We start from the raw sequence: 8,305 nt of genomic DNA, 5'->3' as shown, positions 1-8,305 counted from the left end.
CTCTTCGAGATTCGTTCCTAAAACAAAAAAGTCGCTTTGGCCATGTCCAAATAATATGAAAATAAGAAAACCTAAAATAATACAAATGTCCAAATAATCATATCAATGCATTCTAATATATCATCATCAAATTCGCATCAGAATATCCTACCAATTTAAACTCAATATTTCTAGGATACAATCATCCTAAATTAATAGTCAGAAGCAAATATTAAAATATTCTTTTAAGTGCATGTAAATGAGATTCCTTGGCACTTGCACGATGTAGACCCGAATTAAATTTTCGGCTCTTGCATCTTGAAGATTATCTATGATTATTATATTAGTGCATAATGTTCAAAATTGAGTTTGGTACAATATTTCTTTTAACTTTATAGATTTCACGAGTAGCACTATCGAGCTTTTTGTTTTTATATCGAGATGTGAAACAAAAAGTTAAGGGCTTCAGAAGAACTGCATGACCAAAATGTGTACTGTATGGAGTACCCTGCCACGATACGAACCCGAGTTTCATTCTCGACTGGTGCATCTTGAAGATTAGCTATAATGATATTAATGCATAATGTTCAAACTTGGGTTTGTCACAATATCGTTATATTTATAGAATTTACGAATAGCACTATCGAACTTTTTCGTTTTTTAAATCGTGAGGTGAACATAATAGTTAAGGGCTTCAGAAGAACTGCATGACCAAAATACGAGTAAGTTATGGATATGCCGAAAGTTACATGTACCAGTGGTCTAGTGGTAGAATAGTACCCTGCCACGATACAGATCAGAGCTAACGGCTTCAGAAGAATTGCATGACGAAAATACGAGTAAGTTATGGATATGCCTGAAGGTACATGCACCAGTGGTCTAGTGGTAGAATAGTATCCTACCATTGTACATACTCGAGTTCGATTCTTGGCTAGTGCATCTTTCAGATTGGCAAAGATGATATTAGTGCATGATGTTTCAAACTTGGGTTTGTCACAATATCGTTTATATTTATAGAATTTACGAGTAGCACTATCGAGCTTTTTCTTTTTTTAAATCGTGAGGTGAAACTAAAAGTTAAGGGCTTCAGAAGAACTGCATGACCAAAATACGAGTACGTTATCGATATGCCTGAAGGTACATGCACCAGTGGTCTAGTGGTAGAATAGTACCCTGCAACGATGTAGACCCGAATTTAATTCTCGGTTCTTGCATCTTGAAGATTAGCTATGATTATTATATTAGTGCATAATGTTCAAAATTTGGTTTGGTATAATATTTCTTTTAACTTTATAGATTTCACGAGTAGCACTATCGAGCTTTTTGTTTTTATATCGAGATGTGAAACAAAAAGTTAAGGGCTTCAGAAGAACTGCATGACCAAAATATGTTTACTGTATGGACTACCCTGCCACGATACGGACCCGAGTTTCATTCTCGACTGGTGCATCTTGAAGATTATCTATAATGATATTAATGCATAATGTTCAAACTTGGGTTTGTCACAATATCGTTTATATTTATAGATTTCACGAGTAAAACTATCGAGCTTTTTTTTTTTAAATCGTGAGGTGAAACTAAACGTTAAGGGCTTCAGTAGAACTACATGACCAAAATACGAGTACGTTATGGATATGCCTGAAGGTACCTGCACCAGTGGTCTAGTGGTAGAATAGTACCCTGCCACGGTATAGACCCGAGTTCGATTCTTGGCTGGTGCATCTTGAAGATTGGCATAATGTTCAAACTTGTGTTTGTCACAACATTGTTTAAATTTCACAAGTAGGACTATCGAACCTTTTGTTTTTAAATCGAGAAGTGAAACCAAAAGTGAAGGGCTTCGGAAGAACTGCAGGACCAAAATACGAGTACGTTATGGATCTTCTTTAAGGTAGATGCACCATTGGTCTATTGGTAGAATAGTATCCTGCTACAGTATAGGCCCGAGTTCGATTCTCGATTGGAGCATCTTGAAGATTAGCTATGTTGATATGTGAGGTACATACTTGAGTTTTATTCTATGTTGGAGCCATGACGTGCATTTATACAAAAGACAAACACTTTTAATCCCTATTTCCTTTTTTCTTTAAAAATTATTTCCTTTTTTCTTTAAAAATGTATATGGTATTTAATTTCTTGTGTGTGTTATATCAAAGCTATAATTCTAATAATTTTTTAGTTTAAAAAATAAAAGATCAAAGATTTGAGTTTTTCTCAACACTAATACCTCAACATTAAACAAGATATTGGTGTTGAGAAATAGAGCCAAATTTACAACAGTAACATAAATTTAAAACAATCCTTATTAAGTTGACAAATTTACATTTGGAGTTAATTTCTCATTTCTTATCCCTTTAGGTTTGTTGTTGTATTTATTTTAACCTTGAGTTTCAATTTTATTCAAAATATTCGAAATGAAATTAAAATTTGATTTATCGGCAACTGCATACATGACATGATTACTATGCATGAAAGAATTCATTTATAACGTTTCATAAACGGTGCTATAGGCTTAAATGTTCATAATAAATTTATTAAAACAATATTGTTATGGATGGAAAATAGATAAGATGAGTTTAAATAGTGCCCTTGTCTAACTTAAGGATCATTAAAAATAACTTGAATGCAACTACCTTAACTTTGGTTCCTTGGCCTTCAAAGCGACGTTGTCATCTGTAAATGGGTGTCTTACCTTTACATGAAAATAAGAGTAGCATATGGTTTGAGTACTTTAATAAATACTCAATAAGTAACCTCACTGAAAATGAATCATGTGTAATATAGTTGGACCTATCCTTTCATAAATGCATTGTGACATGGGTTTGGGCTTTGCTTTTCAGTCCGAGCAGGGTTGAATATGTTGTACTATCCTACATACAACCCATGAATGTGCACATTGGCCACCAGGTAGGCTCGTATAAGAGTACTCTGTGGGCTGGCTCGTCGAGCTTGTGCACACTCACACTACCAAATACCATGAAGGGAAAAGACCCACATAATATCATAAGGAACATAAAATTGTAAGGAATGTGTCTGTACTAATCATAACGGGAAAGTATCTCGATGCACCTCCCATTAATAATACATGATTTTCTAATGTCTCATAGTCATAGAGGGTACGTATTAACATGGTTTACATGACATGATACATGAAGGTTCATGCATCAAATAATATCGAAAACATAACATTGTTCTATGACATAACATAATCCTAGAATAGTGTGATATCATAGCATCACTTATGCAAATAATATCGAAAACATAACATTGTTCTATGACATAACATAATCCTAGAATAGTGTGATATCATAGCATCACTTATGCAACATAACAACATAATTCTCCATTTATTATTCTCTAAAAAAAATAGTCATTTTAAATAAATTTGTTAATATATACGTTTTATTTTTAGATATAAACTATCCATTGGTTTTGATCAACTCGTGTTATTAGAAATTGAAGTAGAACCACGTTGCCCTAAATTGAACTCATTTCATCTACTCTAGTAAGAAAAATATAAACTTAATCTGTGCCTAAATTATAAACCCAAAATTTGATAACATAATTTTAAAATCTAAGAAAAACAACACAAAAATATAGTCCAAGTCATAAATAAATAGTTGAATCAACAATAATGTTGGGAAACGAGACAAAAATAAAGCAACCCTAATGACATAAATAAATTAGTTCAATTAGCGAGAAAAAAAAAAAACTAATCCAAAAGTAAAAGACATTTGTTATTACATAAATAAAACAAATGAAAGCAACACATTCAACCCACCCAAGCTTGGAAGACATCAAACCCATTGGAGTTTGGAATGGAAAATATATAGATTTCTTCATCTTTAGAAACATATAAAACTTGGAAATGGAACTTAAAAAATCTCTCTTTGAGGCAGGGAACGAGACAGGTCAAGGGAGTTAGGAGGGGACAAGAATGGAGAATATAATCTCGGTCTCTAGTCCTAATTATGTAATAGGGAAAATTTTCTCCTCACTCCTTCCCTCATTCCCTGTTTAAAGATTACTATGGAGAAATACATTTTGAACACTCAACTGATGTGTGAACTATTTTCGAGAAGTAGCAATAGTGAGTAAGCAACGAAGTGTAGTAAACTTTGTTGTATTAGAAAATGTCTCTTTGTAATCAATATCTTCAACCTGAGTATACCCCTTTACTGCCGGATAAACTTTATAACGTTCAACAGAACAATCAGAGTTGTGTTTAATCTTGTACACCCAACGATAGCCAATAGCTTTATGGCCAGGTGGTAGAGGAACGAGAGACCAAGTATGATTACGTTCCAAAGTTGCAATTTCAGCATTCATAGCCTGCTGCCATAATGGGTCGCCAACTACCTCATCATAAGTTTTAACTTATGTCGGGCTGTAATAAGAGATAGAAAAGCAGATTGAGTAGGAAAAACACTAGAGAAAGAAAGGTAATGATGAAGGGGATGCCTGGTGCTCATGTTGGGACTTGAGCTAGAGGTTAAATAATTGGCTGCATAAGACATCTCATAATTATTATGCCAAGCTGAAGGTTGTTTGGTACGAGTAGAACATCGGAGTGAAACTGGTGTATCAGGAGGGATAGGATTATAATTAGTGGGTGAATCTGGAGAAGGAATAGAAAGTGGAGGAGATGACAAAATAGAAAGTGGGATAGGATTAGAATAGATGTTTGAGTAGGATGAATCATGAAGTGGTAAAACAAGAGTCGAAGGAACTAATGTCAAAGTTTGTGAAGCTGATGAAAAAGGAAAAACATCTTCACATAATTTAACATCACAGTGGATAAATAATTTGTGAGCTTGTATGTCATACAACTTGGAGCCTTTGTAACCATCAGTATATCCTACGAAAACACAAGAAATTGCCCGAGATTCAAATTTTTGCTTAGGATGTACTACAATTGCATAACATTTACATTAAAAAACTTTAAGAAGATGAAATGTAGGTGGTTGTTTGTAGAGTGCTTCAAGGGGTGTCTTGTTAGATAAAAATGGTGATGGTGTTCTATTTATAAGATTAACAACAATTAAAATGCACTCTCCCAAAAAATTAAGTGGAACGTGTGACTGAAAGAGGAGAGACCTAGCTACATTTAGGATATGATGATAGCTAAATTTAGGATATGACGATGCTTACGCTCTACGACTCATCTTTGTTGTGGAGTATAGACACAAGTGCGCTGAAATTCAATGCCACACAAAGTAAAAAATGGTTGTAAAGACAGAAACTCAGTCCCATTGTCTGACCGTACTATCTTGATAGTAGTATGAAATTGAGTTTGAACGAATTTAACAAAGTTCATAAACAAATGATGTACTTCTGATTCATGTTGCATAAGAAAAACCCAAGTACATTGAGTAAAATCATCAACAATAGTGAGAAGAAAACGCAAACCAAAATGGATAGGAATTTTATGAGATCCCCAAACATCACAATGTAACATGTCAAAGGTAGAATGTGTGATTATTGAACTTCTTGAAAAAAAACAACCTAGTTTATTTTGCTAACGTGCAAATACTACAGTTATGAGAAAAAGTAGCATTATTAAGATGAAATTGATCCGTTAGAAATTTAAAACAGGAAAAAATAAATAGAATGACCTAGGCGTAAATGCTACAAATTAGATGATTGAGATACTTGATTAGTTAAAGATTTGATTGGAGATTAAGAAATATGATAGAGACCTCCAAATTGTTTATCCGAGCCAATCATCTTCCCCTTAGCCAAGTCCTGCATAACACAAGAATCAGGATAGAAGGTGACACAACATTTCAAGTCATTGGTAAGTTTGCTAATGGACAACATGTTTAAATTGAATGGAGACACACATAAAATATTGTTTAATTTAAGGCCAGGATTAAAGAAAACATTGACCGTAAGTGACACATGTGTTGTTCCTTCGTTAGGCAATTTTATTGCAAATGTTTGCAGCCTTTGGTTCAGTCATAACAAAAGTTTTGGATACTATATGATTCGAAGCTCCACTATCGAGAATCCATGAATTAGAACTAACAGAGAATGGAACTGCAGCGAAAAGATAAATTTTGAAAAGACAAACAGCACCTGTTCAAAGAGAATACAACTAATTGATGTCCCACGTGAAATACAAGTAACAAACATTCCGGGTCGACACCCCTCTACTAGTGTCTCTTCAAGACTACTATTCATAAAACCATAAAGTCGTTTTGAATAAGTGGCGAAGGTGTGTGCTTGCTAATCACACCATGTTTCCCTCCAAGATTTGATGAAAAGAATTCAAAATCGAACCAAAAAAATTATACAACTAATTCATGGCCCAGGTCGAATACAACTAAAACACTCCGGGTCGACACCCCTCTATGATAGTAGAGCTCCAGAGCATCTCCCCACCTTGACCAGTACACTAGAAAAGGAGAAACGTGTAAGTATAAAAATTTACTTAGGAATCAACCTACTTGTAGGCCCTCATCGCTTCCTTCTAATACTAGGTTTCCACGACTTTCCTTTGGTCTATAAGACGTTGGGCTTACCCTTTACTGCGCTCTAAGCTACCGTGTATGTCACGAAGTTCTAATTGATTCCTCATTAATCATCTACCTTTGTTGTCCCTAGTGCCTCTTCGATATTCGTTCCTAAAACAAAAAAGTTGCTTTGGGCGAGTGGTTAAGGCGTGTGCCTGCTAAGTACATGGGATTTTCCTTCGAGAGTTCGAACTTCTCAGGCGATGAAAAGATAAATATTTTACACTTTAATCAACACTCCGAGTCGAAACCCCTTTGTGGTAGTAGAGCTCCCGAGCAGCTCCCCACCTTGACCAGTACACTAGAAAAAATCATCGCTTCCTTCTTCTACTAAGTTTCCATCTCCCCACCTTGACCAGTACACTATTAGAGGAGAAAGGTGTAAGTATACAAATATACTTAGTAACCAACCTACTTGTAGGCCCTTTGTAAGTCCCGAAGTTCTAATTGATTCCTCATTAATCATCTACCATTGTTGTCCCTAGTGTCTCTTCGAGATTTGTTCCTAAAACAAAAAGTCGCTTTGGCCGAGTGGTTAAGGCGTGTGCCTGCTAAGTACATGGGGTTTCCCCACGAGAGTTCGAATCTCTCAGGCGATGAAAAGTTTATTTTTTTGTACTAGCCAAAGGCCACCGCTAAAACATGTTGTCCACTTTGGCTCCTTACTTCACGACCTCATAGAGGTATTCACACCTTTATGTGTGGAATGTTTTGTTCCCTCTCAAATATGTTGAATCTGGGATGGAAGCGATGAAAAGATAAAATTTTTTACACTTTAAAAAACATACAACACCTGGGTCAGAAATTTCAAAGTTATTTACAAACTGGAAAAATGGCTTGGAATACAAAAGAATTCAAAATCAACCGAAAAAATTATACAACTAATTGAAGTCCGAGGTCTAATACAACTAACGTACACTCCGAGTCGACACCCCTTTATGATAGTAGAGCTCCCGAGTATCTCCCCGCCTTGACAAGTAACTGAACTAGAAAAGGAGAAAGGTGTAAGTATTAAAATATACTTAGTAACCAACCTACTTGTAGGCCCGCATAGCTTCCTTCTACTACCAGGTTTCCACGACTTTCCTTTGGTCTACAGGAAGTTTGGGTATACCCTTTACTGTGCTCTAAGCTACCGTGTAGGTCTCGAAGTTCTAACTGATTCCTCATTAATCATCTACCTTTGTTGTCCCTAGTATCTCTTCGAGATTCAATCCTAAAATAAAAAAGTTGCTTTGAACGAGTGGTTAAGGCGTGTGCCTACTAAGTACATGGGGTTTCCTCGCGAGAGTTTGAATCTCCTAGGCGACGAAAAGTTCATTTTTTTTGTAATAGCAAAGCGACTCGTTTATAAGGAATACTTTTTTATAAGATATTGTCCACTTTGTCCCGTTACCTCACGATCTCATAGAGGTATTCACACCCTAGTTATAAGGAATGCTTCCTTCCCCTCTCAAACCAATGTTGGATCTCGAGAAATCGAACTGCGATGAAAAGATAAATTTAAAACGACGTACAACACCTGTGTCAGAAATTTTAAGATATTTACAAACGAAAAAAATTATACAACTAATTGATTTCTGATATGAATCCAACAACTGATCAGTTCCGTGTACCCGAACGAGCAATTGCAAGAAGCAATACAAAGAAGATTCAAGAATCAAATGAAGAAAATATTGGAGTGACTGATATTGGAAAGTAATTCGAAGACTTGGCTTTGGTAGTTGAACTACCAATACAATTTATGAATTACCTTATTTTTTTCGATTTGTATTTAATAGCATTTATTAGCATTTATTAGTTGTTGGTGG

The 8,305-nt window shown here is 35.2% G+C and overlaps 2 non-coding genes across 2 annotated transcripts; both read left to right on the top strand.

Moving 5' to 3' along the window:
- Positions 1-1,629: 1,629 nt before the first annotated feature.
- Positions 1,630-1,700, top strand: TRNAG-GCC. Its single transcript has one exon. It is a non-coding gene; the product is annotated as a tRNA-Gly (tRNA).
- A 5,311-nt stretch (positions 1,701-7,011) lies between these two features.
- TRNAS-GCU lies at positions 7,012-7,093 on the top strand. The gene has a single exon. It is a non-coding gene; the product is annotated as a tRNA-Ser (tRNA).
- The last annotated feature ends 1,212 nt before the right edge of the window (positions 7,094-8,305 follow it).

Source organism: Cucurbita moschata, unplaced genomic scaffold, assembly GCF_002738365.1.
Source record: "Cucurbita moschata cultivar Rifu unplaced genomic scaffold, Cmos_1.0 Cmo_Scf00298, whole genome shotgun sequence".
NCBI classification, from domain to species: Eukaryota; Viridiplantae; Streptophyta; class Magnoliopsida; order Cucurbitales; family Cucurbitaceae; genus Cucurbita; species Cucurbita moschata.
Note: the sequence above shows the minus strand (reverse complement) of the source record. Positions and strands in the feature narration are given on the sequence as shown.